Source organism: Thamnophis elegans, chromosome 13 (genome assembly GCF_009769535.1).
Source record: "Thamnophis elegans isolate rThaEle1 chromosome 13, rThaEle1.pri, whole genome shotgun sequence".
In the NCBI taxonomy this organism is placed as follows: Eukaryota; Metazoa; Chordata; class Lepidosauria; order Squamata; family Colubridae; genus Thamnophis; species Thamnophis elegans.
Window position 1 is genome coordinate 25675899 of NC_045553.1, and position 20872 is coordinate 25696770.

The 20872-nt window shown below is 45.2% G+C and overlaps 1 long non-coding RNA gene across 1 annotated transcript; it reads right to left on the reverse strand.

The window, feature by feature from the left end:
• Positions 1-16086: 16086 nt before the first annotated feature.
• LOC116517127 lies at positions 16087-20386 on the reverse strand. The gene is made up of 3 exons (XR_004256422.1): positions 20196-20386; positions 17530-17732; positions 16087-16143 (listed from the first exon to the last, which is right to left on the reverse strand). It is a non-coding gene; the product is annotated as an uncharacterized LOC116517127 (long non-coding RNA).
• Positions 20387-20872: the final 486 nt, after the last annotated feature.

A 20872-nucleotide genomic window follows, 5' to 3' on the forward strand; every position in this document is an offset into this window, starting at 1 on the left:
TCCCCGTTGCTCAGAAAAGCAACTCTGGGAAGGTCCTTTGGTGGCTGCAGGCGTTCTAGAACCTGCCTGCTAGCAAAGGACCTTCCCGAAGTTGCTTTTCTGAGCAACGGGGAGACAGAAGGAACAAAATACCAGCCTGCTGGGATGGGTATACAGGGCTGGGGGCGGGGCAGGCTTACTTCCGGGTCCGGTCACAAAAATCGGGAGTTTTTAAGAATGTCCCGGGACGCGGGACAAATTGTGCAAAAGCGTGATTGTCGCGTGAAAATCGGGACGTCTGGTCACCTTAAATTAGCTGAATATGTGCACCATATGATGAACAAAATTTGACACTTAGAATAGTCCTATTGTGCAGTAGCAAAAAATGAAGATAAAGGTTAGAGCTACGTATTTCGTCTTGCATAGGAAGATGGTCTCAACTCAATTTAGCTACAAAGCATAAATAATTTAAACGCTTGTTTATTTTCCAAAAATAGGCAAATGACAAAATGGTTTTAATATCTGCTGGGAATTCAGTTCTTTTCAAATTGTTTGTACATCTAAGTTATAAAATAATGAAAAGTAAACAATTATTTTAGAAACAATTATTTGTAAAAGCTAGGTAAACAAGCATGAAAAAGTATACAGAATAACATAAAGAAATTGCTACTAGGAAGTCATGCAGATGTGCTAGATTAAATGCTGTTAATACTACTAATAATAATAATGTTAATAATGTTAATAATGATAATGCTAATAATGCTAATGTTACTTAATCCTAAATACTAATAGTACTACTATTGCTATTTCCTCGCTTATGACGGTAAATTGCTAACTTCATCTTTAGCAAATATCACATCATTGCTCTTTCTGTGGGGAAGTCTTTCCAGAGTCTTTCAATGATGTAGAAGTTTTATTTTCTTCAGTTGGATTCAGTGTAGCTGTGCTCTTAAGCTGCTCTTGATAATCATTAGGGACATCCAGATCCACCACCACCAACTCATCTTCTTTTTTGTGAGAGGCAGAAGGCACATATCTCAACTGCTCTTCCTCATCACCAATAAAGTCATCTAAGAAAGACACCCCATCTTGTTTTCTGTGAGGAAAACGCTCCAACTGCTTAGAGTCTGACCTTTCCCTTTTCATGAATAGTTCTGGCACGGTTAGCTCTTGTCCAGGCTTTACCCCAGTTGCAATTTCAGCTTCTTCTTCATCTCCTTCATACTCATCTAAGAAAGCCACCCCATCTTGTTTTCTGTGAGGAAAACGCTCCAACTGTTTAGAGTCGGACCTTTCCCTTTTCATGAATAGTTCTGGCACGGTTAGCTCTTGTCCAGGCTTTACCCCAGTTGCAATTTCAGCTTCTTCTTCATCTCCTTCATACTCATCTAAGAAAGCCACGCCATCTTCTTTTCTGTGAGGAAAACGCTCCAACTGTTTAGAGTCTGACCTTTCCCTTTTCATGAATAGTTCTGGCACGGTTAGCTCTTGTCCAGGCTTTACCCCAGTTGCAATTTCAGCTTCTTCTTCATCTCCTTCATACTCATCTAAGAAAGCCAGGCCATCTTCTTTTCTATGAGGAAAACGCTCCAACTGTTTAGAGTCTGACATTTACCTTTTCATGAATAGTTCTGGCACGGTTAGCTCTTGTCCAGCTTTACCCCAGTTGCAATTTCAGCTTCTTCTTCATCTCCTTCATACACATCTAAGAAAGCCACGCCATCTTCTTTTCTGTGAGGAAAACGCTCCAACTGTTTAGAGTCTGACCTTTCCCTTTTCATGAATAGTTCTGGCACGGTTAGCTCTTGTCCAGGCTTTACCCCAGTTGCAATTTCAGCTTCTTCTTCATCTCCTTCATACTCATCTAAGAAAGCCACCCCATCTTCTTTTCTATGAGGAAAACGCTCCAACTGTTTAGAGTCTGACCTTTCCCTTTTCATGAATAGTTCTGGCACGGTTAGCTCTTGTCCAGGCTTTACCCCAGTTGCAATTTCAGCTTCTTCTTCATCTCCTTCATACTCATCTAAGAAAGCCACGCCATCTTCTTTTCTATGAGGAAAACGCTCCAACTGTTTAGAGTCTGACCTTTCCCTTTTCATGAATAGTTCTGGCATGGTTAGCTCTTGTCCAGGCTTTACCCCAGTTGCAATTTCAGCTTCTTCTTCATCTCCTTCATACTCATCTAAGAAAGCCACGCCATCTTCTTTTCTGTGAGGAAAACGCTCCAACTGTTTAGAGTCTGACCTTTCCCTTTTCATGAATAGTTCTGGCACGGTTAGCTCTTGTCCAGGCTTTACCCCAGTTGCAATTTCAGCTTCTTCTTCATCTCCTTCATACTCATCTAAGAAAGCCACCCCATCTTCTTTTCTATGAGGAAAACGCTCCAACTGTTTAGAGTCTGACCTTTCCCTTTTCATGAATAGTTCTGGCATGGTTAGCTCTTGTCCAGGCTTTACCCCAGTTGCAATTTCAGCTTCTTCTTCATCTCCTTCATACTCATCTAAGAAAGCCACGCCATCTTCTTTTCTATGAGGAAAACGCTCCAACTGTTTAGAGTCTCACCTTTCCCTTTTCATGAATAGTTCTGGCACGGTTAGCTCTTGTCCAGGCTTTACCCCAGTTGCAATTTCAGCTTCTTCTTCATCTCCTTCATACTCATCTAAGAAAGCCACCCCATCTTGTTTTCTGTGAGGAAAACGCTCCAACTGTTTAGAGTCTGACCTTTCCCTTTTCATGAATAGTTCTGGCACGGTTAGCTCTTGTCCAGGCTTTACCCCAGTTGCAATTTCAGCTTCTTCTTCATCTCCTTCATACTCATCTAAGAAAGCCACCCCATCTTGTTTTCTGTGAGGAAAACGCTCCAACTGTTTAGAGTCTGACCTTTCCCTTTTCATGAATAGTTCTGGCACGGTTAGCTCTTGTCCAGGCTTTACCCCAGTTGCAATTTCAGCTTCTTCTTCATCTCCTTCATACTCATCTAAGAAAGCCACCCCATCTTCTTTTCTATGAGGAAAACGCTCCAACTGTTTAGAGTCTGACCTTTCCCTTTTCATGAATAGTTCTGGCATGGTTAGCTCTTGTCCAGGCTTTACCCCAGTTGCAATTTCAGCTTCTTCTTCATCTCCTTCATACTCATCTAAGAAAGCCACCCCATCTTGTTTTCTGTGAGGAAAACGCTCCAACTGTTTAGAGTCTGACCTTTCCCTTTTCATGAATAGTTCTGGCACGGTTAGCTCTTGTCCAGGCTTTACCCCAGTTGCAATTTCAGCTTCTTCTTCATCTCCTTCATACTCATCTAAGAAAGCCACGCCATCTTCTTTTCTGTGAGGAAAACGCTCCAACTGTTTAGAGTCTGACCTTTACCTTTTCATGAATAGTTCTGGCACGGTTAGCTCTTGTCCAGCTTTACCCCAGTTGCAGAATGCGCATGTGCGAAGGAACATGGCTGCCGGGCTCTTCGCTCCGGCGCTCACACGGGAAAAATAGCCAAAGAAGGAGAAATTGCCCCCAGAAATCGAGCTTGAGAGAGACCAGGGCACGAGCGATTTCTCGGAGGGTCTGGTGCTGGCAGTGGACTGGAGAGATTTTGCTCTCCAAGGCTGCCTTTTACGAAAAACGCCGACGCCGCTCGGAGGTGCCCGGAAGACGCCGCGGCTCAGCTGATTAGTGAGGCGCTTAAAGATACCGCCCGGGTGCCGTTCGGAGGCTGAAGAGAGATCAGGGCACGAGCGATTCTACGGAGAGTCTGGTGCTGGCAGCGGACTGGAGAAATTTGCTCTCCGAGGCTGCCTTTTGCGAAAGACGCTGACGCCGTTCGGGGACGCCCGGAAGACGCCGCGGCCCAGCTGATTCAGAGCGGCGTTTAAAGACATCGCCCGGGTGCCGCTTGGACGGCGTCGCGGCCCAACTTGGCTAGAGACGTTGGGTAACTATTGTTGGAGGTTCGTTGTGGCCCGGCTGACCTGAGAGAGCCTTGACTCTCCTCCACTTGCTGGCTGAGAGAATCTCCCCCCCCCCCATTTTATGCTACTTTCTTTGTCTCGTCTGTGTTTTTGGTTGCTGTGGACTTGCATTGGACTATTCATCGCCCCAGGGAGAAGGCGGTTAGCCTGGAACAGCACTGGGAGAGAATGGGAGGCTGTTTTCATCTGCTGCTATTGCACCCCCCTTCCTCTCCCCTCGGCTTGGCCTCCCCTGTTGGTGCATTCCCCCCTCCACTGGGCCGTCGCCATCGCAGGGCCTTTTGCTGGGGGAGATTAGACTCCTCTTGGAATGCGGCTATTGGACTTTTTGGAGTATATCTTCATCTGCTCTTTTATCTGCACTTTCATCTGCCACGGCCAATGTTGCCTGATGCCGCCTTGGACCTGCTACCACAGATAGCGCCACTACTGGCCGAGCGGGGGTACTTACAGTATATAGAAGGCCCTCTCCTTGCCTCAACCATCTTGGACTTTTTTGGACCTTCCCAGAACTATTCGCACTTTAAACTAATCAATTTTTTGCGCAATTTATAATTTCTTTCTTTTCTTTCATCTGTCTCTTCTTCCTTTGTATGGGCTATGCATGAGGTACGCTTGAGATGAATGAATGTCCCACTTTTATGATTATATAGTTGTAAATTTTGTGTTTTTAACTTCTTACGTGGGGACTGTTTGGGGGAGTGTATGAGTATGCGTGATTCGGAGGACCTGCCGGGAGTTGCGGGGGCCACGGGGGTGGTTGAGGGGACCAGAGACACGGGAGAGGGTCGGGGTATTGCGGTCGTAACAGGGAGGGGCAGATACGGCGGGGACTTTAGGGCAGGCCATTACCGGGGAAGGAGGGTTCGCTACATTACAGAGATCCCTCCTTCCGGCCCTAGGAGTCCCACTCCAAGACCAGATGGCGCAAGTAGTCAGGACCCTGGTCTCAGGCTGTTGTCGCTAAATGCCAGGTCTGTTGTACATAAAGCTCCTCTCGTCCGGGACTTAATTTAGACGAGAGGGCAGACCTGGCATGTATTACTGAAACCTGGCTGGGCCCAGAGGGAGGAGTCCCCCTTGTAGAGCTGTGCCCAGAAGGATTTCAGGTGCTGCATCAGCCGAGAGCCCAGGGAAGGGGTGGGGGTGTGGCCGCTGTTATCCGAGAGTCGTTAGTTCCTCGTAGGGTCCCTGCTCCGGAGATTGTCGGGTGTGAGTCTTTGCTGTTAAAGTTGGACCTCAAGGGTCAAGTGGGTCTGCTGCTAACGTACCTGCCTCCCAACAGCGTTGCAGCAGCCCTCCCCTCGCTCCTCGAGTCGGTAGCCGAGCTGGCAATTGAGTTCCCTAGGTTGATGGTCCTGGGGGACTTTAATTTGCCGTCGCTCGGTGAAAACTCTGATGGGGCGCAGGAGTTCATGGCTTCCATGACAGCCATGGGCTTGACCCAAGTAATTCGGGGCCCAACCCATTCAGCGGGACACATGCTTGACCTCGTATTTCTCTCGGAGCAGTGGATTTGTGATCTTGGTCTGAGGGGGAGTGACATCATACCCCTGTCGTGGTCAGACCATTGCCTACTGAGGCTCGACTTCCGGAGGCCAAACCCCCACTGTAGGGAGGAGGAACCGACCAGGTGGTTCCGCCCCAGGCGTCTTATGGAGCCGTCAAGGTTCCAGACAGAGCTTGGGGTTATTCCTGACACTTTCGCCCACAGTCCGGTGGAGACTCTGGCTGCTGCGTGGCACTCGGCAGCGTCGGAGGCCCTCGACCGGATTGCGCCACTGCGGCTCCTCCGAGGCGGCGGATCCCGGAGACCCCCTTGGTTCACCGAGGAACTCCGGGAGATGAAGCGCCGGAGGAGATGCCTAGAGCACCGTTGGAGGTCCGATAAGTCCGACTCGAACCGGGCAATGGTAACCACCTGCACCAGGGAATACACCAGGGCACTTAGGGCAGCAAAAAGATCGCACATAGCCACCCTGGTAGCATCCGCTGAGTCCCGCACAGCCGCCCTGTTTAGGATAACCCGCTCCCTATTGAACAAAAGGGAGGCGGGGGAACCCTTGCAGGGCAGAGCTGAAGAATATGCCCAATTCTTAGCGGACAAAATTGCTCGGTTTCGGTCGGACTTGGACTCCACCCCCGCAGTTCCAGCCGAGGCGCAGGGGGACCAAATAGAACAGCTCTGGGTTGAGTTTCAGGACGTTACCCCCGGGGATGTGGACAAGGCCATGAGAGCTGTAAGTACCTCCACCTGCGTCCTGGATCCGTGTCCCTCATGGCTGGTTACTAACTGCAGTGAGGTGACACGAGGCTGGATCCAGGCGGTTGTAACCGCCTCCCTTCGGGAGGGGAACTTCCCCGCCACACTGAAAGCGGCGGTGGTGAGACCCCTCCTGAAGAAGCCATCCTTAGATCCAGCTGTTCTTAATAGCTATCGTCCAGTCTCCAACCTTCCCTTCCTGGGGAAGGTTGTTGAGAAGGTGGTGGCCTTCCAGCTCCAACGGTCCTTGGAGGAAGCAAACTACCTAGACCCCTTCCAGTCAGGCTTCAGGCCCGGTTACAGCACAGAAACCGCTTTGGTCGCATTGATGGATGATCTCTGGAGAGCCAGAGATGAAGGACGCTCCTCCATCCTGGTCCTCCTTGACCTCTCAGCGGCTTTCGATACCATCGACCATGGTATCCTTCTGCGACGACTGCGGGAGGTGGGAGTGGGAGGCACCGTGCTACGGTGGTTCTCCTCCTACCTCTCGGACAGGTCACAGTCGGTGTTAGTGGGGGGGCAGAGATCGTCCCCTAGGCCCCTAAATTATGGGGTGCCTCAGGGCTCGGTCTTATCCCCCCTACTATTCAACATCTACATGAAACCGCTGGGAGAGATCATCCGCAGGCACGGGATTAGATACCATCAATATGCGGACGATACTCAATTGTATCTGTCCGCCCCGTGCCAACTCAATGAAGCGGTAGACGTGATGAGCCGGGGCCTTGAGGCCGTTATGGACTGGATGAGGGTTAACAAGCTTGTGCTCAACCCAGAAAAGACCGAGTGGCTATTGTGTTTCCCTCCCAAAAATTTGGCTACTATTCCACCACTCAGGCTGGGGGGTCAAATTTTATACCCCTCAGAGAGGGTTCGCAACTTGGGAGTCCTCCTGGATCCACAGCTGTCATTTGACCACCACTTAACGGCTGTGACCAGGGGGGCATTCGCCCAGGTTCGCCTGGTGCGCCAGTTGCGACCCTACCTGAATCGGGAGGCTCTCACAACAGTCACTCGGGCCCTTGTGACCTCTAGGCTGGAATACTGCAATGTGCTCTACATGGGGCTGCCCTTGAGGAGCATCCGGCGACTTCAGCTAGTGCAGAATGCAGCCGCGCGAGTGATTGCGGGTGCACCTCGATTCACCCGCATAACACCTATCCTCCGCGAGCTGCGCTGGCTACCTGTTGATCTCCGGATGCGCTTCAAGGTGCTATTAATCACCCATAAAGCCCTACATGGCAGTGGATCTGGATACTTGAGAGACCGCCTTCTGCCAATTACATCCCTGCGACCGATAAGATCTCATAGATTAGGCCTCCTCCGTATTCCATCGGCCAGCCAGTGTCGGCTGGCAACTACAAGGAGGAGGGCCTTCTCAGCAGTAGCCCCGACCCTTTGGAACGAGCTCCCCGTGGAGATTCGTACCCTCTCCACCGTCCAAGCCTTCCGCATAGCCTTGAAGAACTGGCTCGCCCGTCAGGCCTGGGGATAGGATAGTTACCCCTCCCGAATGATGAATGTATGTTGCTTGCTATTTTACTACATGTTTTGTCCTAATGTCTGTATTCCCCCTTCCCAGTTTTTGTGTGAGCCGCCCTGAGTCCCCTCAGGGAAAAGGGCGGCCTACAAATTCTAATAAAATTCTAAAATTCTAAAAAATTTCAGCTTCTTCTTCATCTCCTTCATACTCATCTAAGAAAGCCACGCCATTTTCTTTTCTATGAGGAAAACGCTCCAACTGTTTAGAGTCTGACCTTTCCCTTTTCATGAATAGTTCTGGCACGGTTAGCTCTTGTCCAGGCTTTACCCCAGTTGCAATTTCAGCTTCTTCTTCATCTCCTTCATACTCATCTAAGAAAGCCACCCCATCTTGTTTTCTGTGAGGAAAACGCTCCAACTGTTTAGAGTCGGACCTTTCCCTTTTCATGAATAGTTCTGGCACGGTTAGCTCTTGTCCAGGCTTTACCCCAGTTGCAATTTCAGCTTCTTCTTCATCTCCTTCATACTCATCTAAGAAAGCCACCCCATCTTCTTTTCTATGAGGAAAACGCTCCAACTGTTTAGAGTCTGACCTTTCCCTTTTCATGAATAGTTCTGGCACGGTTAGCTCTTGTCCAGGCTTTACCCCAGTTGCAATTTCAGCTTCTTCTTCATCTCCTTCATACTCATCTAAGAAAGCCACGCCATCTTCTTTTCTGTGAGGAAAACGCTCCAACTGTTTAGAGTCTGACCTTTACCTTTTCATGAATAGTTCTGGCACGGTTAGCTCTTGTCCAGCTTTACCCCAGTTGCAATTTCAGCTTCTTCTTCATCTCCTTCATACTCATCTAAGAAAGCCACGCCATCTTCTTTTCTGTGAGGAAAACGCTCCAACTGTTTAGAGTCTGACCTTTCCCTTTTCATGAATAGTTCTGGCACGGTTAGCTCTTGTCCAGGCTTTACCCCAGTTGCAATTTCAGCTTCTTCTTCATCTCCTTCATACTCATCTAAGAAAGCCACCCCATCTTCTTTTCTATGAGGAAAACGCTCCAACTGTTTAGAGTCTGACCTTTCCCTTTTCATGAATAGTTCTGGCACGGTTAGCTCTTGTCCAGGCTTTACCCCAGTTGCAATTTCAGCTTCTTCTTCATCTCCTTCATACTCATCTAAGAAAGCCACGCCATCTTCTTTTCTATGAGGAAAACGCTCCAACTGTTTAGAGTCTGACCTTTCCCTTTTCATGAATAGTTCTGGCATGGTTAGCTCTTGTCCAGGCTTTACCCCAGTTGCAATTTCAGCTTCTTCTTCATCTCCTTCATACTCATCTAAGAAAGCCACGCCATCTTCTTTTCTGTGAGGAAAACGCTCCAACTGTTTAGAGTCTGACCTTTACCTTTTCATGAATAGTTCTGGCATGGTTAGCTCTTGTCCAGGCTTTACCCCAGTTGCAATTTCAGCTTCTTCTTCATCTCCTTCATACTCATCTAAGAAAGCCACGCCATCTTCTTTTCTGTGAGGAAAACGCTCCAACTGTTTAGAGTCTGACCTTTCCCTTTTCATGAATAGTTCTGGCACGGTTAGCTCTTGTCCAGGCTTTACCCCAGTTGCAATTTCAGCTTCTTCTTCATCTCCTTCATACTCATCTAAGAAAGCCACCCCATCTTCTTTTCTATGAGGAAAACGCTCCAACTGTTTAGAGTCTGACCTTTCCCTTTTCATGAATAGTTCTGGCACGGTTAGCTCTTGTCCAGGCTTTACCCCAGTTGCAATTTCAGCTTCTTCTTCATCTCCTTCATACTCATCTAAGAAAGCCACGCCATCTTCTTTTCTATGAGGAAAACGCTCCAACTGTTTAGAGTCTGACCTTTCCCTTTTCATGAATAGTTCTGGCATGGTTAGCTCTTGTCCAGGCTTTACCCCAGTTGCAATTTCAGCTTCTTCTTCATCTCCTTCATACTCATCTAAGAAAGCCACCCCATCTTGTTTTCTGTGAGGAAAACGCTCCAACTGTTTAGAGTCTGACCTTTCCCTTTTCATGAATAGTTCTGGCACGGTTAGCTCTTGTCCAGGCTTTACCCCAGTTGCAATTTCAGCTTCTTCTTCATCTCCTTCATACTCATCTAAGAAAGCCACGCCATCTTCTTTTCTGTGAGGAAAACGCTCCAACTGTTTAGAGTCTGACTTTTCCCTTTTCATGAATAGTTCTGGCACGGTTAGCTCTTGTCCAGGCTTTACCTCAGTTGCAATTTCAGCTTCTTCTTCATCTCCTTCATACTCATCTAAGAAAGCCACCCCATCTTGTTTTCTGAGAGGAAAATGCTCCAACTGTTTAGAGTCTGACCTTTCCCTTTTCATGAATAGTTCTGGCACGGTTAGCTCTTGTCCAGGCTTTACCCCAGTTGCAATTTCAGCTTCTTCTTCATCTCCTTCATACTCATCTAAGAAAGCCACCCCATCTTGTTTTCTATGAGGAAAACGCTCCAACTGTTTAGAGTCTGACCTTTCCCTTTTCATGAATAGTTCTGGCATGGTTAGCTCTTGTCCAGGCTTTACCCCAGTTGCAATTTCAGCTTCTTCTTCATCTCCTTCATACTCATCTAAGAAAGCCACGCCATCTTCTTTTCTGTGAGGAAAACGCTCCAACTGTTTAGAGTCTGACCTTTACCTTTTCATGAATAGTTCTGGCACGGTTAGCTCTTGTCCAGGCTTTACCCCAGTTGCAATTTCAGCTTCTTCTTCATCTCCTTCATACTCATCTAAGAAAGCCACGCCATTTTCTTTTCTGTGAGGAAAACGCTCCAACTGTTTAGAGTCTGACCTTTCCCTTTTCATGAATAGTTCTGGCACGGTTAGCTCTTGTCCAGGCTTTACCCCAGTTGCAATTTCAGCTTCTTCTTCATCTCCTTCATACTCATCTAAGAAAGCCACCCCATCTTCTTTTCTATGAGGAAAACGCTCCAACTGTTTAGAGTCTGACCTTTCCCTTTTCATGAATAGTTCTGGCACGGTTAGCTCTTGTCCAGGCTTTACCCCAGTTGCAATTTCAGCTTCTTCTTCATCTCCTTCATACTCATCTAAGAAAGCCACCCCATCTTGTTTTCTGTGAGGAAAACGCTCCAACTGTTTAGAGTCTGACCTTTCCCTTTTCATGAATAGTTCTGGCACGGTTAGCTCTTGTCCAGGCTTTACCCCAGTTGCAATTTCAGCTTCTTCTTCATCTCCTTCATACTCATCTAAGAAAGCCACGCCATCTTCTTTTCTGTGAGGAAAACGCTCCAACTGTTTAGAGTCTGACCTTTCCCTTTTCATGAATAGTTCTGGCACGGTTAGCTCTTGTCCAGGCTTTACCTCAGTTGCAATTTCAGCTTCTTCTTCATCTCCTTCATACTCATCTAAGAAAGCCACCCCATCTTGTTTTCTGATGAGGAAAACTGCTCCAACTGTTTAGAGTCTGACCTTTCCTTTTCATGAATAGTTCTGGCACGGTTAGCTCTTGTCCAGGCTTTACCCCAGTTGCAATTTCAGCTTCTTCTTCATCTCCTTCATACTCATCTAAGAAAGCCACCCCATCTTGTTTTCTGTGAGGAAAACGCTCCAATTGTTTAGAGTCTGACCTTTCCCTTTTCATGAATAGTTCTGGCACGGTTAGCTCTTGTCCAGGCTTTACCCCAGTTGCAATTTCAGCTTCTTCTTCATCTCCTTCATACTCATCTAAGAAAGCCACCCATCTTGTTTTCTGTGAGGAAAACGCTCCAATTGTTTAGAGTCTGACCTTTCCTTTTTCATGAGTTGTTCTGGCACGGTTAGCTCTTGTCCAGGCTTTACCCCAGTTGCAATTTCAGCTTCTTCTTCATCTCCTTCATACTCATCTAAGAAAGCCACCCCATCTTGTTTTCTGTGAGGAAAACGCTCCAACTGTTTAGAGTCTGACCTTTCCTTTTCATGAGTTGTTCTGGCACGGTTAGCTCTTGTCCAGGCTTTACCCCAGTTGCAATTTCAGCTTCTTCTTCATCTCCTTCATACTCATCTAAGAAAGCCACCCCATCTTGTTTTCTGTGAGGAAAACGCTCCAATTGTTTAGAGTCTGACCTTTCCTTTTTCATGAATAGTTCTGGCACGGTTAGCTCTTGTCCAGGCTTTACCCCAGTTGCAATTTCAGCTTCTTCTTCATCTCCTTCATACTCATCTAAGAAAGCCACCCCATCTTGTTTTCTGTGAGGAAAACGCTCCAACTGTTTAGAGTCTGACCTTTCCTTTTCATGAGTTGTTCTGGCACGGTTAGCTCTTGTCCAGGCTTTACCCCAGTTGCAATTTCAGCTTCTTCTTCATCTCCTTCATACTCATCTAAGAAAGCCACCCCATCTTGTTTTCTGTGAGGAAAACGCTCCAACTGTTTAGAGTCTGACCTTTACCTTTTCATGAATAGTTCTGGCACGGTTAGCTCTTGTCCAGGCTTTACCCCAGTTGCAATTTCAGCTTCTTCTTCATCTCCTTCATACTCATCTAAGAAAGCCACCCCATCTTGTTTTCTGTGAGGAAAACGCTCCAATTGTTTAGAGTCTGACCTTTCCTTTTTCATGAATAGTTCTGGCACGGTTAGCTCTTGTCCAGGCTTTACCCCAGTTGCAATTTCAGCTTCTTCTTCATCTCCTTCATACTCATCTAAGAAAGCCACCCCATCTTGTTTTCTGTGAGGAAAACGCTCCAATTGTTTAGAGTCTGACCTTTCCTTTTCATGAGTTGTTCTGGCACGGTTAGCTCTTGTCCAGGCTTTACCCCAGTTGCAATTTCAGCTTCTTCTTCATCTCCTTCATACTCATCTAAGAAAGCCACCCCATCTTGTTTTCTGTGAGGAAAACGCTCCAATTGTTTAGAGTCTGACCTTTCCTTTTTCATGAGTTGTTCTGGCACGGTTAGCTCTTGTCCAGGCTTTACCCCAGTTGCAATTTCAGCTTCTTCTTCATCTCCTTCATACTCATCTAAGAAAGCCACCCCATCTTGTTTTCTGTGAGGAAAACGCTCCAACTGTTTAGAGTCGGACCTTTCCCTTTTCATGAATAGTTCTGGCACGGTTAGCTCTTGTCCAGGCTTTACCCCAGTTGCAATTTCAGCTTCTTCTTCATCTCCTTCATACTCATCTAAGAAAGCCACCCCATCTTGTTTTCTGTGAGGAAAACGCTCCAATTGTTTAGAGTCTGACCTTTCCTTTTCATGAATAGTTCTGGCACGGTTAGCTCTTGTCCAGGCTTTACCCCAGTTGCAATTTCAGCTTCTTCTTCATCTCCTTCATACTCATCTAAGAAAGCCACCCCATCTTGTTTTCTGTGAGGAAAACGCTCCAACTGTTTAGAGTCTGACCTTTCCTTTTTCATGAATAGTTCTGGCACGGTTAGCTCTTGTCCAGGCTTTACCCCAGTTGCAATTTCAGCTTCTTCTTCATCTCCTTCATACTCATCTAAGAAAGCCACCCCATCTTGTTTTCTGTGAGGAAAACGCTCCAATTGTTTAGAGTCTGACCTTTCCTTTTTCATGAATAGTTCTGGCACGGTTAGCTCTTGTCCAGGCTTTACCCCAGTTGCAATTTCAGCTTCTTCTTCATCTCCTTCATACTCATCTAAGAAAGCCACCCATCTTGTTTTCTGTGAGGAAAACGCTCCAATTGTTTAGAGTCTGACCTTTCCTTTTTCATGAATAGTTCTGGCACGGTTAGCTCTTGTCCAGGCTTTACCCCAGTTGCAATTTCAGCTTCTTCTTCATCTCCTTCATACTCATCTAAGAAAGCCACGCCATCTTGTTTTCTGTGAGGAAAACGCTCCAACTGTTTAGAGTCTGACCTTTCCCTTTTCATGAATAGTTCTGGCACGGTTAGCTCTTGTCCAGGCTTTACCCCAGTTGCAATTTCAGCTTCTTCTTCATCTCCTTCATACTCATCTAAGAAAGCCACCCCATCTTGTTTTCTGTGAGGAAAACGCTCCAACTGTTTAGAGTCTGACCTTTCCTTTTCATGAATAGTTCTGGCACGGTTAGCTCTTGTCCAGGCTTTACCCCAGTTGCAATTTCAGCTTCTTCTTCATCTCCTTCATACTCATCTAAGAAAGCCACCCCATCTTGTTTTCTGTGAGGAAAACGCTCCAACTGTTTAGAGTCTGACCTTTCCCTTTTCATGAATAGTTCTGGCACGGTTAGCTCTTGTCCAGGCTTTACCCCAGTTGCAATTTCAGCTTCTTCTTCATCTCCTTCATACTCATCTAAGAAAGCCACCCCATCTTGTTTTCTGTGAGGAAAACGCTCCAACTGTTTAGAGTCTGACCTTTCCTTTTCATGAATAGTTCTGGCACGGTTAGCTCTTGTCCAGGCTTTACCCCAGTTGCAATTTCAGCTTCTTCTTCATCTCCTTCATACTCATCTAAGAAAGCCACGCCATCTTGTTTTCTGTGAGGAAAACGCTCCAACTGTTTAGAGTCTGACCTTTCCCTTTTCATGAATAGTTCTGGCACGGTTAGCTCTTGTCCAGGCTTTACCCCAGTTGCAATTTCAGCTTCTTCTTCATCTCCTTCATACTCATCTAAGAAAGCCACCCCATCTTGTTTTCTGTGAGGAAAACGCTCCAACTGTTTAGAGTCTGACCTTTCCCTTTTTCATGAATAGTTCTGGCACGGTTAGCTCTTGTCCAGGCTTTACCCCAGTTGCAATTTCAGCTTCTTCTTCATCTCCTTCATACTCATCTAAGAAAGCCACCCCATCTTGTTTTCTGTGAGGAAAACGCTCCAACTGTTTAGAGTCGGACCTTTCCCTTTTCATGAATAGTTCTGGCACGGTTAGCTCTTGTCCAGGCTTTACCCCAGTTGCAATTTCAGCTTCTTCTTCATCTCCTTCATACTCATCTAAGAAAGCCACCCCATCTTGTTTTCTGTGAGGAAAACGCTCCAACTGTTTAGAGTCTGACCTTTCCCTTTTCATGAATAGTTCTGGCACGGTTAGCTCTTGTCCAGGCTTTACCCCAGTTGCAATTTCAGCTTCTTCTTCATCTCCTTCATACTCATCTAAGAAAGCCACGCCATCTTGTTTTCTGTGAGGAAAACGCTCCAACTGTTTAGAGTCTGACCTTTCCCTTTTCATGAATAGTTCTGGCACGGTTAGCTCTTGTCCAGGCTTTACCCCAGTTGCAATTTCAGCTTCTTCTTCATCTCCTTCATACTCATCTAAGAAAGCCACGCCATCTTCTTTTCTGTGAGGAAAACGCTCCAACTGTTTAGAGTCTGACCTTTCCCTTTTCATGAATAGTTCTGGCACGGTTAGCTCTTGTCCAGCTTTACCCCAGTTGCAATTTCAGCTTCTTCTTCATCTCCTTCATACTCATCTAAGAAAGCCACGCCATTTTCTTTTCTATGAGGAAAACGCTCCAACTGTTTAGAGTCTGACCTTTCCCTTTTCATGAATAGTTCTGGCACGGTTAGCTCTTGTCCAGGCTTTACCCCAGTTGCAATTTCAGCTTCTTCTTCATCTCCTTCATACTCATCTAAGAAAGCCATGCCATCTTCTTTTCTGTGAGGAAAACGCTCCAACTGTTTAGAGTCTGACCTTTCCCTTTTCATGAATAGTTCTGGCACGGTTAGCTCTTGTCCAGGCTTTACCCCAGTTGCAATTTCAGCTTCTTCTTCATCTCCTTCATACTCATCTAAGAAAGCCACGCCATCTTCTTTTCTGTGAGGAAAACGCTCCAACTGTTTAGAGTCTGACCTTTCCCTTTTCATGAATAGTTCTGGCACGGTTAGCTCTTGTCCAGGCTTTACCTCAGTTGCAATTTCAGCTTCTTCTTCATCTCCTTCATACTCCTCTAAGAAAGCCACGCCATTTTCTTTTCTATGAGGAAAACGCTCCAACTGTTTAGAGTCTGACATTTCCCTTTTCATGAATAGTTCTGGCACGGTTAGCTCTTGTCCAGGCTTTACCCCAGTTGCAATTTCAGCTTCTTCTTCATCTCCTTCATACTCATCTAAGAAAGCCACCCCATCTTGTTTTCTGTGAGGAAAACGCTCCAATTGTTTAAGAGTCTGACCTTTCCTTTTTCATGAGTTGTTCTGGCACGGTTAACTCCTGTCCAGGCCTTACCCCAATTGTAATTTCAGCTTCCTCGTCACCTTCATACTCATGCAAGACCACTACATCTTCTTTTTTACAAGGTATGGGTAGATCCTGGGTCATGGAGATTGAAGTTTGACTTTGAACAGATGCTAATTCTGATTTCCCCTCAGCTGTATCGTTCTCTTGATCCGGGAAAGCCTTCATATATTCCACAGTACCCATAGAGGTCCTAGGTTCTGACGTCATCTTAACAGATGTTGTATCTGACTTTAGTATGCTTTTAAAGTATTTCATGCTGAATCCTTTTGAATGGCCTGAGGTACTTGCTGCAGGAGATATCATAGATTTTGTGAATGAGGAAGTAATACTCTGTAACAAAAAATGTATTATGAAAGACAGTATTAATGATGGCAGTTCAACAGCATTCTTCCATTTCCTCTCGTAATCTGAATACACACTATGTATCTGAGATAAGGACAGTGTACATCTGATTTTAAAGGTCTTATCATCTATTATCATGATCACTCATATTCCTTTTGAAATCTATAATTTAAATAATCTTTGGATTCATTAGCTATAAACCATCCTTCCACATAGCCTTCAAACTCTGCTTTGGGACAATTTTAAAATATATATAGAGATTATTATAATTCCCAACATCCTAAATCAGCTTTTAAGAATTGTGATCCCAAACCAAAACTCAAGCCTTACAATGTCTTGTAATCACTTCCTCTCTAAAGATTGTAAATATCTAAAGCATCTGTTCATTTCCTCCTCCTAATTATTGCAGCATGAAGACAAGCATTCCAGAGGGCACTGGAGTGAGGGAAAGGGACTATAAGATCCATCCTTTTACCCAGCTTCCTCAAGTATCAAATTTGGGGACCTTCCCAACCATACAACTGGAGTTGTATTCTTCTGATACTGTAAGCAGGAAGGCTCAAGTAAAATCATATGCAAAAACCGTCACATAATTCTCCATTTAGCAACTACTTCACTTAATGACTGAGTTGCTGGTCCTAACTGTGGTCACTAAACAAGAACTAAGTATACAGTTTTTGAGACAGATGGGGACTGAGGCCTCAATCTAGACATTCAGCTGCTATGGGTTCAACAGCTTTAGTACTGTATCCAATGAATTTCTGACAGAAAGAGTAATTATATCAGGTCTCCTTTATGAACATCTGATATTTTTTAACAGCCTGTGTAATGCAGCCTTTTCCCAGACAAAAGGGGTATAAGGTATTTCAGAGTGGGTTACTCCCTACTATTGGAAATTATTAAAAGGGCCTTAAGTATCTTAAAGGCAAACGGCAATGAAACTGTACTTTTTATACTTTGCATTTGTCTAGGAACGAATGAAATGAAGAAAATAACAGAATTGGGGGGGAATCTCCAGAGAAATTAGCCAAATATGTTGCTTGTGATGCATTTTTTCTAAAAAATAGCTGAACCACACAAAGGCGAAGGGTTCATGCCAAAACCTCTAAACTCTGAGAGCTTTGAATGAGTCTTCATGTAGCTGGCACATCCTGTTTGAGCAAATCACGAAGACCGTGATGAAGATTCTATATTAATTTCTCTACCACCTGTCAATAGAAATGCTAATAACTGAAAGGGTCATTGTGATAAAATGCCTATCAAAGATCAGGTTAGTACAGAACACATACTACCAAAGGAGGAGGAGGAGGAAGAAAAAGAAGACGAAAGAAATTTTCTTGTTTAGAGAAAGAAATGTCATCAAATACTCCTTACCCCTAATGAAATACTTGGAGATTGCCAAGGCACGATGGTATTGGTTATTACACATACAGAAGCATTAATGTAGTTTTTTGTTACCTGGACTGATGATTTTTGCAACGAGGGTATTAAAGCAAGTATGCCAGCTGCTCCAATATTGCAAACCCCAGTTACTACAAAGCCAATGGTATAATTGCCATATGCATCATACATTACACCTGAAACAAAAATATGTTGTTTACTTTTGTGCTTCCTTTCCCAAAACAGAATTTTCTTTCAAATGATACCATACATTCCAGTATCAAAAAGATTTAAGTAATCACAGCATACACCTTCCTGATCCCAAAAGCTATTCAGCTGGTCCTTGCTTAACTGCTAATTGGAATTGAAAATGCCATAATTTAGCAACATAGTTTTATATAAAAAAATAGCGACCATACCACTTAGCTGCAACAGTTCTTGCAATCCCCAGTTACCAATGTTAAGTGAGAACTGTGCAGTTCGTTAAGCGAGAACCTCTTATGAGCATAGCTTCTGACTTCCTGCTGGCTTCCCCACTGACTTTGTGAGCAGCCAGCCAGAGAAATTCTTATCACATGACTGCAAGATGCTACAATGGTTGTAGGTACGAAGTCCCATTGTAACTACCCTTGTTCAGTGCTGTCATAAGTTCAAATGGTTGCTAAATGAGTAGTCATTAAACAAGGAGTACCTATATAGGCATACATAGAAAAGAAAGAGGAAAAAATTGTAATTGTAATTGTAATTGTAATTGTAAAGTTTATTTATAGGCCGCCCTTTTCCCTGAGGGGACTCAGGGCGGCTTACAACTTACAGGGAGGGGAATACAAACAGTAATATATAAACACAGTACATAATTAAAATATAGAAACAACATTCATCATTCGGGTGGGGACGGATTACAATCTTTACCCCCAGGCCTGACGGGATAGCCAGTTCTTGAGGGCTGTCCGGAAGGTCTGGAGGGTGGTGAGGGTACGAATCTCCACGGGGAGATCGTTCCAAAGGGTCGGAGCTACTACTGAAAAGGCTCTCCTCCGCGTAGTTGCCAGTCGACATTGACTGGCAGATGGAATTCGGAGGAGGCCTAATCTATGCGATCTAATAGGTCGCGAGGAGGTAATTGGCAGGAGGCGGTCTCTCAAGACCTAACTAGTGGTGGTAAGTATGGCAAAGCATCATTAAGTCTCTGTTCTTATTATGTGCAGACCTTATTGCGTCCTGCCACTCTGTTCTGGGTGGGCATGTGTCCTTCTGGGCTCCTGAGCAGCTAAGAGGGGTTAAGAGGGGCTCAGAGAACCAAGTGGACGCTGGCCTTGTTGCAGAACCAGTGGAAATACCTAGCAAGGAATATTGCCGTTATCTGAACAGGAATGGACCTGTCTGACCAGAGGAAATGGACAGGGTCTTTGGGGCTGTAAGCTCAGTCCCGTTCTTTAGATCCATGTCCCTCTTTGCTGATTAAACTGGTTCAGGGGATTATGTGAGTAGGTTTTAGCGATGGTCAGTTTGCCTCACCTGCTCCTCAAGAAGCCAGGCAAGCGTGAGATGGGGGTGAGGCATCCATCCTTGCCCTGTTTGACCTCTCTGCAGTTTTTGATACCATTGACCATGGAGTCCTTCTGGATTGAGTTTGATTGAGGGTGGGCGATAAGAGTGCTGCTCCAGTTCACTTCCTTTCTCCGGGGCTGATTCCAGGTGAGAGTAGTTGGGGAAGAGAGATCTGAGGGACTGCTTCTTCCTCATTATATGTGCTTGTCCTACCAGAGAATGCAGGCTGCATGTCCCAACTATTAGGGAATTAAACTTGGGTCTCAGAAGGCAGACTGTCTTTGGTGTGGCACTCCCATTTTGAGATATTTTACCCACAGAAGTGAGGCAAAGTCCATCCTGTTCAATATTCAAGTCCCTCAGGACCTGGCTGTACCATCAGACCTGGGGGTCCTAGCAGACTGGGGAAATCCTGTGATGCTATTGTCAGGCCTGCAGCCGATTCCTTTTAGGATCTTTGGCCTGCCACACTAATATTCTTTTCTACTATGCTGTTTCATTAGTAGGGAATTGGGAGGGGGAATAGTTAGAAGTAGAATGTATTGTTATCAAAATAAAATTCCTTTCTAGGAAGCCAAGGTCATCTTTTGTTCTCTACCTCTCTGAGCCTGACCGGAACTGGATGGGTGAAACTGCCAGCATGGCAGTGGAATATTGGACCATGTGATGGACTTGTGGGTGTGGAGGCAAGATTGTGAACTTTCAACTGGGTGCGGAAACCCAGGAAGCTTTCAGATTCAGGTTTCTACATATGTGCCAACATGTCTCTCTTAATAAATTGGAACTTTGAGGAATATTCTGCCTTGGACTCTGATTTAATTTTGGATGATATTTGGAACGCTGACAGCTATTTTACTGTGGCTCATATCATTCCCCTTGCTTGGGTGCCATTTTATTGTTTTGAAACATGACTGTTTTTAAATATTTATTGGTTTTTCTTTTTAATTCACTGCTGTATGCCATATTTGTGAGATTTGCAGGCATACAAATATAATAAGCAAATAAATACTCAGGCAGGCCTTGGGAAGAGTCAGTTCTTGGACACATTAGCAGTATAGTTTTCTCCAGGCTCAGTGTTTTTTACAGACAAATCGCATTAACTGGTTTACCTGCAAAGGGTGGACCAAAACAGCTAATTGCATTGACAGCCATCATAAATCCCCATGCAACAGGCATTCTTTCTGCTCCCACCAAATCAAATGTAAGGATAGGTAGGAGAACATAGTTTCCTGCGTCGAAAAATCCCAAAAAGGAGCAAACGACTACAAGAGCGGTAAAAGATGTGCAATGAGGAATAATAAAGTAGACCACACCTGAAAAATAAAACATGAAGGACACAGATTTCAATATGAACCAAATGTATTTATTTACTCTATAATGTAAACTAAGATAAAACAGCACTCATCAGGCTTTGCCACTGCTAATTTCCAATATTTTAGTTCTGCTTACCAAAAATTTTGTTTCTCAAGTATGATAGTAATGCATCTTCTGTGCCTCATATTAAGGAACCTATGCATTGGCTCCAAGTGCCCAAGTGTCTTCTGCTAGAGTGCCATAAAGAAATTACTGTATTTTTCAGAGTATAAGACGCACCAAAGTATGAGACGCACCAAGGTTTTGAAGAGGCAAATTAAAAAAAAAAGTTTTTGCACTCTGCAAACCTCCCAAAAATGGCCCATTTTTCACAAAAACGGGCCTGTTTTTTTTAAAAAGGTCATGAATAGCCCTTAGGAGGCTTGTAGAGTGTTCCTGGGGAGTGGGTCGGGGGCAAAAAATGAGCAAAAAA